This window comes from Hypanus sabinus, chromosome 4, assembly GCF_030144855.1.
Source record: "Hypanus sabinus isolate sHypSab1 chromosome 4, sHypSab1.hap1, whole genome shotgun sequence".
Taxonomy (NCBI): domain Eukaryota; kingdom Metazoa; phylum Chordata; class Chondrichthyes; order Myliobatiformes; family Dasyatidae; genus Hypanus; species Hypanus sabinus.
In genome coordinates, this window is record NC_082709.1 from 160,018,164 (window position 1) to 160,040,514 (window position 22,351).

General features: G+C 40.0%; 1 protein-coding gene across 2 annotated transcripts in view; it reads right to left on the reverse strand.

Moving 5' to 3' along the window:
* tfg (trafficking from ER to golgi regulator) overlaps nt 1-21,907 on the reverse strand; it is a 124,641-nt gene extending 102,734 nt beyond the window's left edge. For both annotated transcript variants that reach the window (XM_059968581.1, XM_059968580.1), the window contains exon 1: nt 21,756-21,907. The gene's annotated coding sequence lies outside the window, so the exon portion shown is untranslated. The remainder of the gene's footprint in view (nt 1-21,755) is intronic.
* Nucleotides 21,908-22,351: the final 444 nt, after the last annotated feature.

Here is a 22,351-nt window from a genome sequence, read left to right on the forward strand (position 1 = left end):
GTAAATCTCTGGCAAGCAACGTCAACTTGCGCTCGAATGCAAAACATCCTCCAACATGTGCAGGGCTGTACGTCCTTACCCCGTTGAAGAGCTGTGTTCAGCGTGTTCAGGTGCGCTGTCATGTCTACCATGAAGTGTAGCTTTTCCAGCCACTCTGGCTGTTCCAGCTCAGGAAAGTTGAGCCCTTTGCTGCCCAGGAAAGTTTTCACTTCTTCCAGACGCGCGACAAAGCGTTTCAGCACCTCCCCTCTGGACAGCCAGCGATAAAAACACGTTGTAGCGGTTGCTACACGCAGTCAGTAAACTGCAGTCAAAGATAGCTTTATTCGAACTAAACAGCCTTGCTTTTAAGCCTCCCTCAACCCGCCCCCCATGGGCGCGGATGCTGCAAAAGACACGTGCTCACAAACCCCCGTAGGCTATCTCCCTTAGCCTGAACGCTGGCTAATTGTGAGCCGGTTCGGATGTGTCAGGAAATGGGTCGCCACAACGTCTTATTTAGATTGTACAAGATCACCATAATCTTCAAATTTAGATTTACATTTCAAAAACTAACAAACTAACATAAAATACATATTAATTAAATACTGACCATGTAGCGGTGTGCTACACGCAGCGCTAAAATTACGACACGGAGTCGGTAACTGCAGTCGAAGGAAAAAAACTTTATTCGAAATCTTCAGCCTCACTTTTAAGCCTCCCTCAACCTGCCCCCCCCCCCCCCCCATGGCGCAGAGGCTCCAAAGCTCTGTGCTCGCAAACCCCCGTAGGCTATCTTATTGTGAGTCGGTTCGGATGTGCCAGGAAAAGGGTCGCCACAACCAATTATTTCCCAAAGCAACAGGGAGCCGCAGCACAGACGTAAAAGAGCCACATGTGGCTCCGGAGCCGCGGGTTGCCGACCCCCGCACTAGGTTAATTCATGAGATGAGTGGGTTGTTCTATCACAAGTAGCTAAAATAAATTTGGATCTGTGTTCTTTGGGGTTTAGAATGACCGATAACTTCTTGAAAAACACATGACCCCAAGGAAAATCAAGATAGATATTGAGATATTCCTACTTCTGAGGAATCTTTCTCAAGGATTAAAGGTTGAATTGTTTTTTAATGATTGGGTAATTGGGGACAATGGGGAACGAGCAGAGAATAATGTCTGCAGCAGATCAGCTATAATGATAGTGAATGGCAGGGTAAGCTGGTTAAATGCTACTCCTAAATTTCTTGTGTCCCTGATTACAAAAGTTATGAGAATTATAGGGAAGTACAGCACAGAAACAGACCCTTTGGCTCATCTAGTACATGCTGAAACCATTTAAACTGCCCATTCCCATTGACCTGTACTGGGACCATAGCCCTCTATATCCCTACTATACATGTACCTGTCCAAACTTCGATTAAACATTGAAATTGAGCTTGCATGGTCTAGCTGGCAGCTCATTCCACACTCTCACAACCCTCTGAGTGAGGAAGTTTCCCCTCATGTTCCTCTTAAACTTCTCACATTTCACCATTAACCAATGATCACTGGCTGTAGTCCCACCTAAACTCCATAGAAAAAGCATGCTTGCATTTAATGGATATATACCACTCATTATTTTGTTTACCTCTATCAAATCTCCTCTCAATCTTCTGCGTTCTAAAGAATATTGCCCTAGCCAATTCAATCTTTCCTTATAACTCAGTACCTCCAGACCCAGCAACATCCATGTAAATTTTCTCTATACCCTTTCAACCTTTCTTTACATTTTTCATGTAGATAGGTGACAAAAACTGCACACGAGTGGTTGCCAACCGGTCGATTGCGATCCACTAGTCGATCTTTGAGACTTTCCCAGTAGATCCCGAAAAAATGAAAAATAAATACACAAATACAGTTGTATTATAAAAATAAGTAATACTAATTAGGATAATGGTAATATAGCAATACTTTCACTACTGAAAGCTCTTTGTAAAGAGAGATTGTTTCCAGGTTGCGGGGTTTTAGTTCTGTTCTTTCTGCCCAGTGTGCATGTGTGTATAGCTTCCCCGCTATGCACCGTGTTTTCAGCATAGCTTATGCTGCATCAAAGTGACCAATTAGATTAGATTAGAGTACAGACTGTCGCAAACATCAATATATGGCACTCGCTGGTGATATCCTGCAAGGTAGTTTGCTAGCATGGCAGAGGCTCCACGAAAGAAGGCGAAAACGTACAACTTCCAACCAGAATGGCAAGAGGAATTTCTATTTACCTTGGTGAAAGACAAGTGTGTATGTATGTTGTGCCACCAAACACAAGCATTGACTAAAAGAGGGAATCTGGAGCGGCACCACAACACCAACCACCAGAAATTTAAAGACACCTACCCCCCAAAGAGCGCAATCCATGCCAGGAAGTTTGAGGAGCTGAAATCGGGGTTGAAGGCCCAGCAATCGTTTTTCACAAAACATGCTGCTCAAAGTAAGGCTGCTATTGAAGCATCATTTCGTGTAAGTCACCTTTTGGCTAAACACAAGAAGCCTTTTACAGATAGCAATTTATTCAAGGAAGCAATAGCCATTACCGCAGAGACTATTTTTAATGACTTTAAAAACAAAGACAGTATCAAAACTGCAATACATAATATACCACTTTATCCTGCAACAGTGACAAGGAAAGTAGAGTCACTGTCAGAAGGCGTGGATCGACAAGGATTAAAGGACTTGTCACTCTGTGAATATTTTTCACTGCAGCTCGATGAATCCCTGATGTAATGCAAACAGCTCAGCCTGTTGTATTTGTCAGAATGGCTTTCTAGGATTTTAAAACAAAGGAGGACTTCCTCACTCTTTTGCAATTAAAGGAGAGAATGAGAGGTGAGGATATTTACAATGAGTTTAAAAAATATATCCCTGAAAATGACATCCCCATTCATGAATTAGTGACAATTACTACTGATGGGGCCCCAGCAATGTGAGGTGTGAGCATCAGTTTTATAGCACTGTGTCATAATTACCCTGATTTTCCCACCTTCCTGGATTATCACTGTGTGATTCATCAGCAGGCCTTGACTCGAAAGGTCGTGGACTTTTCTCACTGGTGGTTAAACTGATAAAACTTGATTCGAGCAAAAGCGCTTCAGCACCACTTATTCAAGGTGTTACTGGATGAGCTCGATGCCGCTTACAGAGACATAATTCTTCATGCTGAGTGGTTGAGTCGCGGCAAAGTGCTGCAACGATTTGTTGACTTGCTGCCTGAGGTAAAGACTTTTATGTGGACAAGAAACGACGAGCACGAGGAACTGTCAGATGATGCGTGGCTACTGGATTTAGGGTTTCTGACAGACCTAATGGCTATAACAATGAGCTCATGGGAAAAGACCAACACCTTATCCATATGATAAGTGCAGTAAATGCATTTAAGGCCAAGCTCAGCGTTTGGATTTCAAATTTAAAGAATGGGAGGCTGACACACTTACCCAACTTGGAAAAAATGTTACAGGCCATCAAGGAAGAAAATGCTTTTCGCCCTGAGCAGTACTGTGCTTACCTAGAAAAACTGGCAATAGAGTTCGATCAGCGTTTTGGGAAGTTAAACATCATGAAAGATATTGCTGCATTTATTTCAAACCCATTTCTACCAATCGATATAGAACAGATAGCAGCCGAAGTGTTTGGTGTGCCAAGTGATACCGAAATGGAAATAATTGATTTGCAAAATGACATCGAGCTTAAACCAAGATCAAGGGACTGTGACTTCCGGGACCGTGTCGGCAGGGAGAAGTTTCCTCATCTCACCACATGTGCACTGAAAGTCTGTGCCAACTTCGGGTCAACGTATCTATGTGAAATTGCATTTTCACAGATGAAAATTATTAACTCTAAGTACAGGAGCTGTCTTACTGACAGACACCTCAGACTGGCTGTCTGTAGTTATGAACCAAATTTCAGGGAACTAGCAGTAAGTATTCAGCCCCAGTCATCACACTGAGTGCAATAGTCAATTTTTATTCATTTATTTTTTGTGTTAAAATAAAATTAAATAATGTAACTTAGAATTAAAGGTGTGAAGTATTGTAATATTCTTAAAGAAAGACAGCTGTTTGATATGCTAGTTACAGTGTTTTCTTGTTTGAATTAATTTGAAAGTTTGACAAAAGTATTTTGTGTAATTCAAATACAATTAGCCCAAATAAAAGGCCTCAAATTGGAAGTACAATCTGAGCTGTATTTTCTCTAAACGATTTAGTAGATAGATCTTGCCTTTCGCTAAAGGCAAGGTGAGGGGATCTTGGGCTTAAAAAGGTTGGTGACCACTACTGTACACAATACTCCTAATTAGACCTCACCAATGTATTATACAACATCAACATAACATCCCATTTTCTGCATTCAGTACATTTATTAAAGAAGGCCAATGTCCCAGAAAGCATTATTTACAACCCTATGGTGCCTCTTTCAACGAATTATGTACCTGTATTCCAGATCTCTTTGTTCTACCACATTCGTCAATGCTCAATCGTTCACTGTGTAAGATCTACCTTAGTTGTTCCCACTGAAATTCAAAACCTTTCTTTTGCTTTCTCTGACTGAAGCCTCAAAGAGCTAAAGCCCGAAGTTTACCACTCTTGACTTTGTCCACTCCATCGATGGCCGCTGCAACTATGGCTACTGCGCTTGCCCCTGCCTTCCTTTAATTTGCTCTTGCTAATTAATCCCAACCACTGGTTGCTGGTCAGAGGTCAATTACATTGTCGCAACACACTGCTGCCTTCTTCTACTTGGGTCTGTGTGAAATCCCCGCCTCTTAAACTTCCAATGTCCAGATCAGTCTCAGATCAAGCTCTAAAACACCCTGTCTTCTAACGGCACAAGTCTGGATTACTAGCCTTCTTGCTTCAAGGTGGCATCTGTTACTATTTCAGCAACTATTATACTTTTTTCAGACGATTATTTTTAGTAATGTGGTTCCACATTACATGGCAACCTTTCTGGAATAAATACTGAAAGATTACTCTTCTAACTGCAAGAACAAAGAAAATCAGCAAAAGAGTAAGCTAGCAGACCCGTCAAGCCTGTCCTATCTTTAAATATGATCATGGCTGATCATTACAGGCCTCAGCTCCTCTTTTCTGTTGTTCCCCATAACAACAACTCCTCAACCGCTCAAATATTTATCTACCTCCACCTTAAATGTACAAATTCATTTGGCTTCCAGCATTCTCTGGGGCAGAGAATGCCAGAGATTCAACAGCCTGAGTGAAGCACGATTTTGTTCTTCTGTGAAATGTAATATTACAATGCTTATCTAAAGCCAAAGCAAATGAAGTGATCAGGATGCAACTCTTTTCAAATGCATAAATAAATAAGCTGGGTGTTGGAACTTATATATTCATCCATTGAGTATGAAACACAATTTGCCACCTTGTTGATGTGGGATTATTGCTAGAAATACTCTTAATTCTTAGGGTTGGGTGTGTATTATTACTAATACAAAATGTATCAGCAGTCTTTGCCAATGTTAAGTTAGGACATCTTAAATAGCATAAATTAATGAATATTTCAATCAGCTTGTAACTTATCCTTTTATCTTTTTCAATCATCTTCCTGCCTTGTACACAATCGGTCCAGGGTACCTTTACATTGAAATCTCTGAAATGAAACAATGAAAAATTACAGAATAAAGCATTCAGCCCACTATACGTGCCAGATCTTTGGAAGTATTCCTATGAATTCTGTTTTCCTATTCTTCCAGTTCTCCAAAAAATTTATTTTCCGAGTATTTATCTTGTGAAAGCTTGCACTGATCTACTTCAAGGCCTAAATGTTAAGACCTGCATGATAATTGTGTTTCACATACAAGTCATTCAAATCCCCTCTACATCAGCGCTGTGTAACATAACAATGACAATGTTTTGCATTTCCATTCATCCTACTAAAGTGGATAACCTCACATTTCCACACATTAAACACATTAAAATGTTTTTCATTTGCATGCGGGAATGCAAACTGTATTGATTTTACAAGCATGCCATTCCTGATCGTCAGCAATCCAATCCCTTAGCTCTATTCAACCTGTCATAATTTGCTGGTTGGTCGAGTTTTGCATATCTAATTGTCTAAAGTACAATGCTTTTTCCTACTAAATGATAAATTCAATATGCATGTCAACAATTCATGGGAACTCTATATGCACTAAACTTCACTAAATTATATCTAATCTAAACTATTACAAAACTACATCTGTACATTTGAAAATCCCTTAAATTAGATAATACAGTCGGCCCTCCTTATCCGCGAATACAACATGTGCAAATTCAACCATGAATCGAGAAAACCCAGAAGTGCTCTTCCAGCACTTGTTGTTCGAGCATGTACAGACTTTTTTTTCTTTGTTATTATTCCCTAAACAATGCAGTATAACAACTATTTTACATAGCATTTACATTGTATTAGGTATTATAAATAATCTAGAGATGATTTTTTTTATTAGTTTTTCAAAACATTTTACTAGAGATGACTTAACATATATTGGAGGATGTGCGTCGGTTATCATGGATCGGGATCAAAAAAAATCCTAAGTTCTCTTACTAAGTAAGTTGGAACAGGTACATCCGGTATTATTTAGCATCAGTTATGTCAAATGTTTGTCTTAGTATATAGTATATATTTTACCTTTCTATGTATATAAGACACTTAAGAACATAGTTTCAGCACCAGACTCGGGAACAGAAGTTCCTGAGTTCGATCCAGTGACAGATCACCCCTGAGCGCACTCTTCATCTGTGTCTGGTAAATGCGGTGGATCAAAAACCCCAAACCCCAAAACCCAATAATTAAACCAGTGCCTTGCTTAGTAATAATTGTAGCTTTCATCAGGGCAGGGCCTTTCTCACTTTATCCTTAAAATTGTTCTGATCGCTGACCGACTGTAGCCTAACGCTTTTTCAACGACCGATGGTGTTTCACCTCTTTCCGATCGCTTTATTACTTCCACTTTATTTTCAATCGTGATCGTGATTATTTTTGTGAACAGAAACACTGCAGATTCAGAGCTCCGCCGTCAGGTCCTAATGTCCACAGCACTGAGACAGGTTAAATAAGGACTGGGGTTCTGCTGGGTCCTAAGGTCTACCGCATTGAGACAGGTTGAATAAGGGACTTGAGCATCCGCATTTTTTGGTATCCGCGAGGGGTCCCGGAACCAATCCCTCATGGATAAGGAGGGCCGACTCTACTGTGGTCACAAAGCTTGGGCATCAGCGCAGCATTTCAATCTTTGCATGGAAATGGATGGAATTAAAACATTCACAAAGAAAGATGGTTTTGGCTGTCAGAGGTTAATTATCCCTGCACCAAGACATCCCCATAGGAACTTGAGTGGTGTCCCAGACTCAGTATCTCCAGAAAAGTGCTAGGCATGACCCGTTTCTAAATACCATACCAAAAAAACCATGACTGCTACCATAAACCAAAGACTCAACTGGATCAACCACAATGACTATAAGAGCAAGTTGATGTCTAAGTATCCTCCAGTGAGTGACCCAACATCCGATAAGAGTCATAGAACACTACAACACAGAAACAGACCCAATGCCCACAGTCAATGCCTAACTATAAATCTGCTTAGTCCCATTAACCTGCACCTGCTCTCTAAACCCCTCCCAATCATGTATAAAAACATAAGAACATATACGTATAAGACCAGGAGACACAGAGGTAGAATTAGGCAATTTGACCCTTCAAGTCTACTGTCATTCCATTATGGCTGATTAATTATCCCTCTCAACCCCTTTCTCCTACCTTCTCCCCGTGACCTTTGACATCCTGACTAAACAAGAACCTCAAACGGTAAGACTCTTGGCACTGTGTAGGATCAGAGGGATTTTGGGGTCCGAGTCCATAGGACGCTCAAAGCAGCTGCACTGGTTGACTCTGTGGTTAAGAAAATGCACGATGTATTGGCCTTCGTCAATCGTGGAATTGAACTTAGGAGCCAAGAGGTAATGTTGCAGCTATATAGGACCCTGGTCAGACCCCACTTGAAGTAAAAGAGAAAAACAAAAAAAAAACAAGAACCTCTCAACCTTCACTTTAAATATACTCAATGATTTGGCTTCCACAGCCGTCTGTGGCAATGAATTCACAGATCCACTACCCTCTGGCTAAAGGAATTCCTCTTCATCTCTATTCTAAATGGACGTCTACCCTGGAAGTCCTGTGTTTTAACTTTCTATCTAACCTCTATATTCTCTCTTCAAGACCTCCTCCCTTTTCCTACCCATGTCATTGGTATGTACCATGACAGCTGGCTGCTCACCCTCCCCCAATAGAATGCAGTGGACCCAATTTGACACATCCCTGACCTTGGCACCTGGAAGGCAAAATACCTTCTGGGTGTCTTCTTCATGTCCACAGAATCTACTGTCTGCTCCTCTAACTATAGAATTCTCTATCACTACCGTTCTCCTCTTCTTCCTGAGCCATAAAGCCAGACTCAGTGCCAGAAACACAGTTGCTCTGGTTTCCCTTGGTAGGTCGTTTCCCCTCCCCCAACAGCGTCCAAAGCAATATATTCATAATTGAGGAGAATGGTCACAGGGGTACTCTGCACTGGCTGCTTATTACCTTTCCCTCTCCTGACAGTCATCCAAATATATGTCTGCTGCAACAAGGGGGTGACAAACCCTTGTAAATCCTATCTATTACCTCTTCATTCTCCCTGTATGACTCTGGCTTCTCTCATGAAGGCATTGTCTAATCCAATTTAATACCCCCAGTCCTTTCTGCCATCTACAAAGACTAAGTTAAGAACGTTGTAAAATCTTTTCATGTGCCTAGAAAAGTGTAGTGACAACAAGAAGCTCAGTGCCATTTAGGAATATGAAGCCCATTAGACTGACACTCATCAACTACCATAAACATTCAGATCCTCCACCACTGCTCTACAGTAGTTACAGCATATCATCCACCAAAGGCACCACAATCACTCATCCAGGCTGCTTCAACCCCACAAACTCAACCACCAAAACAGGCAAGGACAGTAGCTACATGGAAACACCACCCTCCAGGTTCCTTTCTAAATCATACAAAGACCTGGAAATATACCTCCCATCCTTCATCATCACTGGCTCTAAATCTTGGAAATCACAAGCCAATTGCACCATGGGACACCTTCGCCAGTAAGACTGCAACAGTTCGAGAAGGCAATCACCACCACCTTCTTATGCCCAATTAGGGATGGGCGATAAATGGTTAGATCCCAAAGATGATTAATTCCTTGACAACATACCTTCAAAACACATTTACTATATGCCTATTAAAGTACATATTCCATTTTAAAATAGATACTTTATTGATCCCAAAGGAAATTACAGTGCCACAGTATCAATACAAATACAAATAAATATTAGAAATAAAAAATAAGTCACCTCATACAGTCTAACAAGAGGCTTCATCATTTCCCCAGCTATAGGTTGACTTATTATATAGCCTAATGCCAGAGGGTAAAAATAACCTCATATAGCACTCTGAGGAGCAGCTCAGTCGTCTTAGTCTATTACTAAAAGTGCTCCTCTGTTCAGCCAAGGAGGCATGTAGAGAGTGAGAAACATTATCCAGAATTGCCAGTATTTCCATATGGTCTATCACAGCCTCCAGAGCTACCCTTTCAAATCAGCTTATTGAGCTTGTTGGCATCACCTGCATTGATGCCATCGCCCCAGCACACCACCGCATAGAACATTGTACTGGCAACGTACTGGTAGAACATATGATGGAGAGGCCTGCATACTCCAAAGGACCTCAGCCTCCTCAGGATGTCTCTGGCCCTTCTTGTACACAGCCTCTGTGTTGGTGCTCCACCCAAGTCTGTCATCTAGGTGCATCCCCAAGTACTTGTAGGTCCTCACTATCAATAGTAACAGAGAGCAGTGCAGGCTTCGTATTCCTAAAGTCCATCACCATCTCTTTTGACTTACTGATGCTGAGCTACAGATGCTTCAGCTTGCACCATTTGACAAAGTCTTCCACCAGGGCCCTGTATTCATCCTCCCATCACACACCCAACTACTTTTGAGTCATCAGAGAATTTCTGTATATGACGGGACTCAGTGATGTATCTAGGTATACAGGATAAACAGGAAGGGAGCCAATACAGTCCCCTGTGGGGCCCCAGAGCTGCTTACAGTCATGACTGATGCACAGCTCTGAAGCTGCATAGACTGTGGTCTGCCAGTCAGATAGCATTATCCAGGATACAATGGAAGAGTCAACCTGCAATGACTGAGCTTCTACCCTAGCATTGGGGGTACTTGAGAAATCAAAAAACATGATCCTCACAGTGCTGCCCTGCTTATCCAAATGGGAGTAGACTCTGTTCAGCAGGTAGATGACAACAATGTCGATTCCAATGTGCTCCTATAGGCAAACTGCAGGAGATGGAGGGGGTCAATGAGACAAGACCAGCTTCTCTAGAGTCTTCATGATGTATGAGTTCAGAGCCATTGGATGGTAGATATTCAAGACTTTTGGTTGGCCTTTCTTGACCACAAATAATGTTTTCCACACAGATGGGACCCTTTCCAGGCTGAGACTCAAGATAGAAAGTGCACTGGAGAACACCACACAGTTGTTCAGCAAGCTCCTTCAGGACCTTGGGGTTCACACCATCCAGTCCCAATGCTTTGCCATGTCTGAGTTACCCCAGAGCCCTTCACACCTGCTCAGTAGTGAAGGTGAGCCCATGATGACTGGAGAGTTGATGGAAGGTGGGGGCTGGGGGAGGTGATGATTGGTACGATAGCAGTTGGTATGTGGTGGTGTGGATGGCAGGTGCAGGGTAAGGAAGGGATGTAGACAGATTAATTATTATTCATGCCTAGTAAAGCACCAGTTCTTATTATATGAACCGACAAAGTCAAGGTAATGCAGTCATCTATTATTCATTGAGGGGCGTAGTGTACTCAGGCATTAATGTACTCAACAGCCTCTCTTTAATGCAATACATTTATAAACTGGCAACTCACTTTCATCCCAAGTCCTAAAATCATTTCTGGTAATAGAAAGAGAAAATAGATTTAAATAATTTTATTCATCTCACAGTTACAAAATATGTTATTTAGTCTAACATTGCCAAAATAGCTTGGTAAGTCATTATTAGCTCCCACCACTGTCTGTAAGGAGTTTGTACATTCTCCCCATGACTGCACAGGTTTCCTCCCACATTTCAAAAACATAGTTAGGATTCGTGAGCAATGGGCATGCGTAGCAGCACTCACACAAGCCCCACTGATTTGATTTTGACGCAAAATCAACGCATTTCATTGCATCTTTTGATGGTTTGGTGTACATGTGACAAATAATGTAAGAGAAGATTATGTGGATGTGAATGGGACACCCAGATGGTATGCTGCCTTCCAGGTGTCGGGGTCAGGAACATCTCGGATTGCATCCACAGATTTTGGAGAGGGAAGGAGAGCAGCCAGATTTCTTATTACATATTGGTACCAATGACATAGGAAGGAAAAGCAAAAAGGTGCTGAAAAGAGAATTTAAAGAATGAGGTAAAAAATTGAGAAGCGGGACCTCCCAGGTAGCAATTTCTGGATTGTTATCTGTGCCACATTGCAGTGAGGGTAGAAGCAGAATGATTTGACAAATTAATGCGTGGCTGAGAAGCTGGTGCTGGGGGCAGGGCTTCAGGTCCTTGGATCATTAGGATCCATTCTGGAGGAGGTATGACTTGGTCAAAAGTGCCAGGCTGCACCTGAACCCAAGGGGAACCAATATTCTCACAGGCAAGTTTGTTAGAGCTGTTGGAGAGGGTTTAAACTAATTTGGCCGGGGGGGGGGGGGGGGGAATCAGAGTGAAGGGACTCAGGACAGGATGGATGGTAAAAAGCAAAGACAGCATGCAGTCAGACTGTCAGGAGGGGTAGGCAGATGACAGGACATAATTGCAGCCATGAGGGTGAATAGTGCATTGGGGATGCAGAATCAGAGAAATACAGTTCTCAAAGTGGTATATCTCAATGCATAGAGTATAAGAAATAAGGTGGATAATCTTGTTGCACTATTACAGATCGTCTCAGGTATGATGTGGCCAGCTCTGAGTCACAGCTGAAGAATGGTTTTAGTTGGGAGCTAAATGTCCAAGTTTACACGTTATATCAGAGGGATTGGAAGATAGGCAGAGGGGATGGTGTGGCTCTACTGGTAAAGAATGGCATCAAATCAGTAGAAAGATGTGACAAAGGATTGGAAGATGTTGAAATCCTTGTGGGTTGAGTTAAGAAACTTCAAGGGTAAAAGCACCCTGATGGCAGTTATATACAGATCTCCCAACATCAGCTGAGATGTAGACCACTGATCACAACAGGAAATAGAAAAGGCGTGTCAAAAGGGTAATAAAATGAGTCATGGGAAATTTCAACATGCAGGTTGATTGGGAAAATCAGGTTGGAGATGGATCAAGAGAGTGAGTTTGTTGAATGGCTACCAGATGGCTTTTTAGAGCAGTTTTCCATTGAGCCTACTGGGGGATCAGCTATACTGGATTGGGTGTAATGTAATGAACCAGAGGTGATTAGGGAGCTTAAAGTAAAAGAGCCCTTAGGAAGCAGTGATCACAATATGAGTTCAACTTGAAATTTGATAGGGAGAAAGTAAAGTCTGAAGTAGCGGTTATTTCAGTGGAGTAAAGGAAATTACAGTGGTATGAGAGAGGTGTTGATCAAAGTAAATTGGAAGGAGATGCTGACAGGGATGACAGCAGAGCAGCAATGGCGCAAGGTTCTGGGAAAAATTAGGAGGTGCGGGATAGATGTATTCCAAAAATAAAGACTGTGGCTGGCAAGTGAAGACAAAGCTAATATAAAAGCAAAAGAGAGGGCATAAAACAAAGCAAATATTAGTGAGAAGACAGGATTGGGAAGCTTTTAAAACCTACAGAGAGCAACTAAAAGAATCATTACTAATGAAAAGATGAAATATGAGAGCTAGCTAGCAAACAATATCAAACAATATATCATGGTGCTAGAGGACTGGAAAATTGCAGATATCACTTCACTCTTTAAGAAAGGAGGAAGGCAACAGAAAGGAAATTGTAGACCAGTTAGCCTGACAACAGTGGTTGGGAAGATGTTGGAGTCAATTGTTTTTTTTGAAAACTTTTTTTATTGCATTTTTAAGTAGTTACAAAATGAAGTATGAAAAAAAATGTATATAACCCTTCCCCCCCTCCCCTTAACCCCTCCCCTCTAACTGCCCTATAGAAAAAAAAGAAAAAGAGAAAAAAAAAGAAAGAAAGATTGCCTGGTTGTTGGAAGATCTCCACATGCTCCATGGAATTCGTAATAACTTTAATATGTATATTTATTTATTTCCCCAAATAACCAATTGTTTCATCTTCAGAGCATCTATAGATTTAATCCTGTCTTTTGTAAATAAGGGCTCCAAATTTTCAGAAATGTTTCATATTTATCTCTTAAATTATAAGTAATTTTTTCTAATGGAATACAACCATAGATTTCTTTCTTCCAAGAGTCTATACTTAAATATGTATCCGATTTCCAAGTAACTGCAATAGCTTTTTTGGCTACTGCCAGTGCAATTTTTATAAATTCTTTCTGGTATTTATTTAGTTTGAGTTTTGGTTTTATCCCTTCAATATCACCTAATAAGAGTAATATTGGATTATGAGGAAATTGTGTTCCTGTAATTTGTTCCAGTAAAAGTCTTAAATTTGTCCAAAAAGGTTGAATTTTAGAACAAGACCATGTAGAATGTAAAAAAGTACCAGTTTCCTGGTTACATCGGAAACACTGATCTGATAAGTTTGGATTTAATTTATTTATTTTTTATGGTGTAATATATAATTGATGTAGAAAATTATACTCCACTAATCTTAACCGAACATTTACTGTATTTGTCATACTATCAAGACATAGTTTTGACCAATTTGTTTCTTAAATTTTAATATTCAAATCACTTTCCCATTTTTGTCTTGACTTATGGACTCCTTGTTTAATTGCCTGTTTTTGAATCAAATTATACATACAAGATATAAATTTTTTAATATTTCCTTTCTGAATTAAAATTTCTATTTCATTAGGTTTCGGCAATAACATTGTTTGACCTAATTTTTCTCTTAAATAAGCCCTTAATTGAAAGTAACAAAATAAAGTGTTATTTGATACTTTATATTTATTCTTTAATTGATCAAATGACATTAATATACCTCCTTCAAAACAATTCCCTATATATCTAATCCCTTTTTGAATCCAATTATATAAAAGTTGATTGTCCATTGTGAAAGGAATGTCTATTTTGAATTAAAGATCTCTTTGCTAATAAAGATTTTTCTGTCTCATCATCAACATTTATCTTATTCCATAAATCAATCAAATGTTTTAATATAGGAGATTCTTTCTTTTCCCATATCCATTTAGATTCCCATTTGTATATAAAATCTTCTGGTACGTTTTCTCCTATTTTATCTAGTTCTATTCTAACCCATGCCGGTTTATCTTTCTCGAAAAAAGATGCAATAAATCTAAGTTGATTTGCTTTATAATAATTCTTAAAATTTGGAAGTTGTAATCCTCCTAGATCAAATTTCCATGTCAATTTTTCCAACGATGTTCTAGACATCTTACCTTTCCAGAGAAATTTCCTCACATATTTGTTTAACTCTTGAAAAAACTTCTGGGGTAATTGTATTGGTAATGATTGAAATAAATATTGTAGTCTAGGGAATATATTCATTTTTATAGTATTTACTCTACCTACTAATGTTATTGGTAATGCCATCCATTTATCAAGATCTTCCTGAATTTTTTTCAAAAGTGGTAAATAATTTAATTTGTATAAGTTTTTTATGTCATTATCAACTCTTATACCTAAATATTTTATACCATTTGCTGGCCATCTAAATTGAGTTATTAATCGACATTGATTATAATCTCCTTTAGTAAGAGGTAAAATTTCACTTTTATCCCAATTTATTTTATAACCCGATATTTTCCCATATTCTTCTAATCTATAAGATAAATTGCGTAGTGAATGTAATGGATCTGTTAAATAAAGTAGAACATCATCAGCAAATAAGTTAATCTTGTATTCTTCCTGATTAACTCTGAAACCCTTAATATCTGGGTCCATTCTAATTAATTCAGCTAGTGGTTCTATTGCCAACACAAACAAAGCAGGTGATAATGGGCAACCTTGCCTAGTTGATCTTGTTAACTGAAATGATGTTGAAATTTGACCATTTGTCACTACTTTAGCTTTGGGATTAGTATTTAAGGTTTTAATCCATTTTATAAATGATGCTCCTAATCCATATTTTTCCAATACCTTAAATAAAAAATCCCATTCCAATCTATCAAATGCGTTTTCTGCATCTAAAGCAACTGCCACACTCATTTCCTCCCTCTTTTGCGCTAAATGGATTATACTAAATAACCGGGTTACATTATCTGCCGATTGTCTATTTTTGATAAATCCTGTTTGATCCATATGCACTAATTTTGGTAAGCATTTAGATAATCTATTAGATAAGATTTTTGCTATTATTTTATAATCGGTGTTTAATAAAGAAATAGGTCTATATGATGCTGGTTTTAAAAGGTCTCTATCTTTTTTTGGCAATACTATTAAAATAGCTGTTAAAAAAGATTCTGGAAGTTTATGCGTTCTTTCCGCTTGATATATTAACTCCATAAAAGGAGGAATTAATAAATCTTTAAACTTTTTATAAAATTCAGGTGGAAAACCATCTACTCCTGGAGATTTATTACTTTGAAGTGATCCCAAAGCTTCCTCAACTTCCTTCAATGTAAAAGGCGTATCTAATCCCTTCTGTTCTTCTGTATTTAATTTTGGAAGAGTTATTTGTGATAAAAATTCTTCTATCTTAACATCATCATTCTTTGATTCTGATTTATACAACTCAGAATAAAAATTCTTAAAAGCCTCATTAATTTCTAGAGGCTTATAAGTAATTTCATTCACTTTTGTTCGAATTGCATTTATTGTTTTGGAAATCTGATCTGTTTTTAACTGCCATGCAAGAACTTTATGTGATCTTTCACCTAGTTCATAATATCTCTGTTTAGTTCTCATAATTGCTTTTTCTGTTCGATATGTCTGGAGTGTATTATATTTTAACTTCTTATTAATAAGTTGTCTTCGTTTTTCTTGTCATACTTCTTTGAGATTCTTTTTCTAATTTTATAATCTCTTCTTCCAATTGATCTATTTCTATCATATATTCCTTCTTAATTTTAGAAGTATAACTTATTATCTGGCCTCTCAAACATGCTTTCATTGCTTCCCACAATATAAATTTATCATCAACTGAATGTAAATTTGTATCTAAAAAGAACTGAATCTGCTTTTTCATAAAATCACAAAAATCTTGACGTTTTAGTAGAATTGAATTAAATCATCTATAAATTGATTCCTCTTTATCTATCATTATCATTGTCATTATTAAAGGAGAGTGATCAGACAATATTCTTGCTTTATATTCCACATTTTTCACTCTATCGAGTATTTGTTGATAATAGGAAAAAATCTATCCTTGAGGAGTCAATTGTTAAGGATGAGGTTATGGAGTACTCAGTGACACAGGACAAGATAGGACAAAATCAGCATGCTTTCCTTCAGGGAAAATCTTGTCTGACAAATCTATTGGAATTCTTTGAGGAGATTACACATAGGATAGATAAAGGAGATGCAATAGATGCTGTATATTTGGACTTTCAGAAGGCCTTTGACAAGGTGCCACATTTGAGGCTGCTTACCAAGTTAAGAGCCCATGGTATTACAGGAAAGTTACTGGCACAGTTAGAGCATTGGCTGATTGGTAGGAGGGAGTAAGCAGGAATAAGGAATCCTTTTCTGGTTGACTGCCAGTGAGTATAGTGTTCCGCAAGAGTTGGTGTTGGGACTGCTCCTTTTTATGTTGTATATCAGTGATTTAGATGATGGAATAGACGGCTTTGTTGCCAAGTTTGCAAATGATATGAAGATTGGTGGAGGGGCAGGTAGTGTTGAGGAAACAGGTAGGTTGCAGAAGGACTTAGACAGATTAGGAGTATGGACAAGAGAGTAGCAAATGAAATACAATGTTGAAAAATGTATGGTCATGCACTTTGACAGTAGAAATAAATGCGCAGACTATTTTCGAAACGGGGAGAAAATCCAGAAATCTAAGATGCAAAGTTACTTGGGAGTCCTTGTGCAGAACAACCTAAAGGTTAACTTCTAGGTAGAGTCAGTGGTGAGGAAGGCAAATGCAATTTTAGCATTCATTTCAAGAGGTTTAGAATACAACAGCAGAGATATGATGCTGACGCTTTATAAGGCACTGGTGACACCTCACCTTGAGTATTGTGAGCAGTTTGGGCTCCATATCTAAGAGAAAAGTATTGGAGAGGGTTCAGAAGAGATTTGCAAGGATGATTCTGGGAATGCAAGGGTTATCACACAAGGAACATTTGATAGCTCTGGGTTTATACTCACTGGAGTTTAGACGGATGGGGTAGAGATCTCATTGAAACCTTTTAAATGTTGAAAGACCTAGACAAAGTAGATATGGAAAAGATGTTTCCCATGGTGGGGGAATGTAGAACAAGAGGACACAGCCTCAAGTTAGAGCGGTGTCCATTTAAAACAGGGATGCAAGAAATTTCTTCAGCCAGAGGGTGGTGAACTTGTGGAATTTATTACCATGTGCAGCTGTGGAGGCCAGGTCATTGGGTGTATTTAAGGTACAGCTTGACAGGTTCTTGATTGGACACTGCATCAAAGGTTATGGGGAGAAGACCAGGGAGTGGGGCTGAGAAGGTGGAGAAAAGGATCAACCATGATTGTTTATTGTGGATAATTGTTTATCGGGATGGAGGCCGGTGACTAGCGGGGTGCCTCAGGGATCTGTTTTGGGCCCAATGTTGTTTGTAATATACATAAATGATCTGGATGATGGGGTGGTAAATTGGATTAGTAAGTATGCCGATGATACTAAGGTAGGAGGTGTTGTGGATAATGAGGTGGGTTTTCAAAGCTTGCAGGGAGATTTATGCTGGTTAGAAGAATGGGCTGAACTTTGGCAGATGGAGTTTAATGCTGAGAAGTGTGAGGTTCTACATTTTGGCAGGAATAATCCAAATAGAACATACAGGGTAAATGGTAGGGCATTGAGGAATGCAGTGGAACAGAGAGATCTAGGAATAACAATGCACAGTTCCCTGAAAGTGGAGTCTCATATAGATAGGGTGGTGAAGAAGGCTTTTGGAACGCTGGCCTTTATAAATCAGAGCATTGAGTACAGAAGTTGGGATGTAATGTTAAAATTGTACAAGGCATTGGTAAGGCCAAATTTGGAATATTGTGTACAGTTCTGGTCACCGAATTATAGGAAAGATATCAATAAATTAGAGAGAGTGCAGAGACGATTTACTGGGATGTTACCTGGGTTCCAGCACTTGGTTACAGAGAAAGGTTGAACAAGTTAGGTCTCTATTCATTGGAGCGCAGAAGGTTGAGGGGGGATTTGATTGTGGTATTTAAAATTTTGAGAGGGATAGATAGAGTTGACGTGAATAGGCTGTTTCCATTGAGAGTAGGGGAGATTCAAACGAGAGAACATGATTTGAGAGTTAGGGGGCAGAAGTTTAAGGGAAACACGAGGGGGTATTTCTTTACTCAGAGAGTGATAGCTGTGTGCAATGAGCTTCCTGTAGAAGTAGTAGAGGCCAGTTCAGTTGTGTCACTTAAGGTAAAATTGGTAGGTATATGGACAGGAAAGGAGTGGAGGGTTATGGGCTGAGTGCGGGTAGGTGGGACTAGGTGAGATTAAGAGTTCGGCACGGACTAGGAGGGCCGAGATGGCCTGTTTCCGTGCTGTGATTGTTATATGGTTATATGATTGAATGGCAGAGCAGATTTGACAGGCCAAATAGCTTAATTATGCTCCTATGTCTTTTAGTCTTATAAAGCTCATCTTTAATATCAAGATTAGCAATCTGAAGCACTAATGTTGTTTCTCTCACAACAGACACCACCTGATCCCTTATATATTTCCGGTGTTTCTGTTTCCATTCAATATTTGAAATATTTATTTTTGGAAATGGGTTTAATTTAATAGCAGTTCTCGTCCAGAAATGGCCACCTTAAATTAGCTCTGACCCTCTCTCTGATGAGAGTTTCAATGAAAGCAGCTTCAAGTATTTGATCCAATCACAAAGGTACACCGGTGGCTCTACTTTGAAAGGCGTATGGGATTCAGTATGTCACTAAAGACTCTTACAAATTCCTACAGATATAAAGTGAAGAGCATTATGACTGGTTGCATTATAGCCCAGCTCTACACACATGATCGCACATACAGGATCACAAGGTGTTACAGTGGGTTATAGACTTAGTCAGCTCCACCATGAGCACAATCCTCACCATTATCAAGGACATCCTCAAGAGCTAGTGCATTACGGCAGTGGCATCCATCACTAAAGACCATCACCATTTGGAACATCCCCTTGTCTCATTACTATAATCAGACAGGAAGCACAGGAGCCTAATGACCCAGAACCCACATTTTAAAACAGCTTCCTCCCCTCTGCTATCAGATTCTTATCAATGTACTATGCTGTTGCCACAGAACGATAAATTTCAGGTCCAGTAAGCCAATGATAATAAATCTAGTTCTTATGTCCCTTTGTTTACATTGATTGTTTTTGAGAAGGTATTTACTAATATTCACTTCTACAGCTATCTCCATCCTCAGCAAAAACCTTCAGCTCCAACCAGTTTTAAGGAAAGTTTAAAGACCTGAAGCATTAATTCCTTCTCTCTCCAGGAAAGCTATCTGATCTGCTGAATACTCCTGTTATAAAACTGTAAAGGACAGGTGCAGAACCAAGCCACTCAGCACCTCAAACCTATTCCAGAATAAAACAATAATACAGCTGATCTATTACGTCCTATACGAAGGGTCGGGAACCCGCGGCTCCGGAGGCGCATGCGGCTCTTTGATCTCTGTGCTGCGGCTCCCCGTAGTTTGTTAGTTTTTGAAATGTAATTTGAAATTTGAAGATTATGGTGATCTTGTACAATCTAAAAACGTTGTGGAGTCCCCATTTCCTGGCACATCCGAACCGGCTCACAATTAGCCACCGTTCCGGCTAAGGGAGATAGCCTACGGGGGTTTGTGAGTACGTGCCTTTTGGAGCATCCGCGCCCACGGGGACTGGTTGAGGGAGGCTTTAAATCAAGGCTGTTTAGTTCGAATAAAGTTACCTTTGACTGCAGTATCTTTATTTTAGCGCTGCGCGTAGCGCCAAACCGCTACAACGTTTTTTTTATCGCTATTAATATACATCACCACTGCCAATGCCTGATACCCGCCAGTGCACGCTTTCTTTTAATTCTTCAATCCAAGGTAGGCTACCTATGGAGTAACCTTCAACCCAACGTCTTTTTTTCGGAGTTCAAAATGTTTTTGTTGCATGCAGAAATGTAATTTTGTTTTCTCTGCAGAAGTTCATCAATTTCATAAATGCAACACATTATAGTTTGTTTATACATAGCATAAAGGCAAAAAAAAAACCGTTGTATGCAGTGTTATTTCATTTTAAATGTCAAACGGGTTTTGTGGCTCCCAGTGTTTTCTTTTCTGTGGGAAATGGGTCCATATGGCTCTTTCAGTAGTAAACGTTGCCGACCCCTGTCCTATACCAATATCCCCTCATTCATCTAATACCCACAAATGCAACAGTATCATCTTTGAATGAATAACTGAGCACTCACAGCACTTTTACACAGCAAATTTTTCAGCATTTCAGTCCTAAATGTGCTGGTCTTTATTTTTAATCAATGACCTCAAGTTCTGGTCAGGAAATATATCGCCCTGCTTCTACCAAGCCCTTTTAGAATCATGTACCTTTATGGATTTTATATTTGGGAAATACATTTTGCAAATGTATAGACAAAATGACAAATAAACAAATTACAATTGATTTTCCAAATATTGTATTAATTTCCACCACCACCTGAATGTCATGATTATGATGTCCAGTAGGTCAAGAGCCCATGTTTGATTACGCCCATCATTTCACTTACTATGTAGACTCAAACATGGACTATAATTCAGGGCAAGCAGTATCTATATCCTTTTTATACAATAAAACAGAATTGCCACAAGTCTAGTTATAGGAAGCTGGCTGAAAAAAAATATGATTAAATCAAAACCTGTTTCTAGAGAACTATCATTTAAAGTGACAACAGAAGTTTTTCATCTTTAAAATACTGGTCTTCTTGAGAATTTATTTTTTCTCCCGGTTACGCAGCACAAAGCCTCCTATTCATGAAGTGTCAAGTGCCCTGGATCCCAGTACTGTCTTTACAACAATCGTGGTCTCACCCTCCCCCAAAGCAGGACTCCCATTCATATTGGCAACACGCCTGCGCACAGGCGTAGACAGATTTCCTGCCAAGAATTTACACCATCCACAAGCAAAAAAAAATCCATGAAAGAAATGAAGGTACTGTAATTAATCAGAAAGAGGGGGTAAAATTCCTTGCAATACTCGGGCCTCAAGAGAAAGGGAGAGAGTTGCAGATAATCAGTTGGCTGAACTTCGGATGAATGATTGGGTGAAAGATGCCGGGCCGGGCTGCGCCAGACCAGACAGACCAGGCCCGGCTCCTTTCTACCTTCCTCACCATTACCATCTCCTAATGTAATAGCAAGCTCTGCGGCGGGAGCTTTTGAAAGGAAGTGCCGTACAGACCTGCGGGTGGAGGTTGGAAGAGAGCTCGGCACCTGCCTGCCCTGCCAGTCCAGTCCTGGGCTGTGCTCTTCCCCCGACTTCTCTCACTCACCACGACGGGAAATCCCTCCTCCCAGACCTCCTCTGGACGTGGCAAACGGAGGCCAGTGCGCCTGCGTGCACACCTTTCACCTCTGGGGGAGCTGGCAGGCTGCCGCAGGGATGAGTCACGATACTGGGCTGCAGGGTGGGCATGTGGGCACGTCCTCATTCCAAATGTACCATCCTACCGGGGGGGATCAAGCTGCTCCACCAACTAGAGTCAGTGTACCCTTACACACCTCTGCGCATTTTTGCGACCATTCGCCAGAGCTTTGAAACACAGGTGATGATGAATCAGCATATTGGAGGGATATTGAAGATGTGCTGCTGCAACAACCACCTCTTACTCAATGTTAGCAAGATGAAGGAGCTGATTATTGACTTCGGGAGAAGGAAACTAGAGGTCCATGAGCCAGTCCTCATCAGTGGATCAGGGGTGGACAGGATCAGCAACTTTGAAATTCCTCAGTTATTATTTCAGGGGACCTGTCCTAAACCCAGCACCTGAATGCAAT